Genomic DNA, 1557 nt, shown 5'->3' with positions numbered 1-1557 from the left:
TTCTCCTGGGTATATACGTAGGTGTAACATTGCTTGGTCATACCGTAACTCTGTGTAGCCATTTGAGGAGCTGCTAGACTGTTTTATAAAGCAGCTGTATCACTTCACCTTCCTACCAGCAGTGCGTGAGGGGTGCGATCTCAAACAGTCCTTAAAATACAAAGCCAGTATATATATACCATGAAATACTATGCACTCATAAAAAGAAATGAGATCATGTCCTTTGCAAGGACATGGATGGAGCTGGAAGCCATTATTGTTAGTTAGCAGACTAACACAGGAACAGAAAACCAAACACCGCATATTCTTACTTATAAATGGGAGCTGAACAATGAGAACACATGGACACAGGGAGGGGAACAACACACACTGGGGTCTGTGGTGAGGGAAAGGTGGAGGGACAGCATCAAGATAAATAGCTAATGTATGCTGGGCTTAATACCTAGGTGATGGGTTGATAGGTGCAGCAAACCACCACAGCACACGTTTACCTATGCAACAAAGCGGCATGTCCTGCACATGTATCCCAGAACTTAAAATTAAAATAAAATAAAATTAATTTTTTTAAAAAGCCACTTTGTTTGAATTACCATATGACTCAGCAATTCCACTGCTAAGTATACATGCAAGAGAAATTAAAACACACATCCATGCAATAACCTGTAAATGGATATTAATAGAAACATTATTCATCATAGCCAAGAAGTGAAAGAAGCTAGTCATAAAAGCCACTTCTATGAGGTATGAGAGGAGTGAAATTCACAGACAGTAGAGTAGGGGTTGCTGGGACTGGAGGAGGCGAAGTACAGAGGAAGAAGGAGGCACTGCTAATGGGTACAAGGTTTTTTCTTGGTACAAGGTGATGAAATTGTTCTAAAATTAGAGAGCAGTGATAATTGCATAGCTTTGTAAATATACTCAAAACTGTTGAACCATACACTTTACAAAGGTGAACTTTATGTCAACTGTAAATCAATAAAGCTGCTGAGAGACAGGGGGAACTCAGCTTCGTTACTCTGTTCTTCCAGTATCAGGCTTTTTCCTGGACACTTAGGATTTAGTTAACCTCTCTCTCTCTCTTAGACTAACACACTGTATGCAAGTTAACTGCTCTCTTTCCCCCAAACTTGCCTCATCACCTCCCATCATATCTGCACACACACACACACACACATACACACACATCCTCACTCATGTATTATAATCTTCTCCTTTTCTCTTCATCCTTCAAAAATATCAGTCAACTGCTGAGAGATCTGCTGTGAGTCTGATGGGCTTCCCTTTGTGGGTAACCTGATGTTTCTCTCTGGCTGCCCTTAGTATTTTCTCCTTCATTTCAACCCTGGTGAATCTGACGATTATGTACCTTGGGGTTGCTCTTCTTGACGAATATCTTTGTGGTGTTCTCTGTATTTCCTGGACTTGAATATTTGCCTACCTTGCTAGGTTGGGGAAGTTTTCCTGGATAATATCCTGAAGAGTATTTTCCAGCTTGGATTCATTCTCTTCGTCGCATTCAGGTACGCCTATCAAATGTAGATTAGGTCTTTTCACATA

General features: G+C 40.7%; 1 long non-coding RNA gene across 1 annotated transcript in view; it reads left to right on the top strand.

Annotated features, from left to right (window-relative positions):
• The first annotated feature begins 791 nt into the window (after positions 1–791).
• The window catches only part of LOC108304172, a 22350-nt gene continuing 21584 nt past the window's right edge, over positions 792–1557 (top strand). The window contains exon 1 of the long non-coding RNA XR_001825147.1: positions 792–859. This is a non-coding gene — a long non-coding RNA (uncharacterized LOC108304172). The remainder of the gene's footprint in view (positions 860–1557) is intronic.

Source organism: Cebus imitator, unplaced genomic scaffold (assembly GCF_001604975.1).
Source record: "Cebus imitator isolate Cc_AM_T3 unplaced genomic scaffold, Cebus_imitator-1.0 Scaffold53, whole genome shotgun sequence".
Taxonomy (NCBI): Eukaryota; Metazoa; Chordata; class Mammalia; order Primates; family Cebidae; genus Cebus; species Cebus imitator.
The sequence above is the reverse complement of the archived record's forward strand: the minus strand, read 5'-3'. Positions and strand labels throughout refer to the sequence as shown.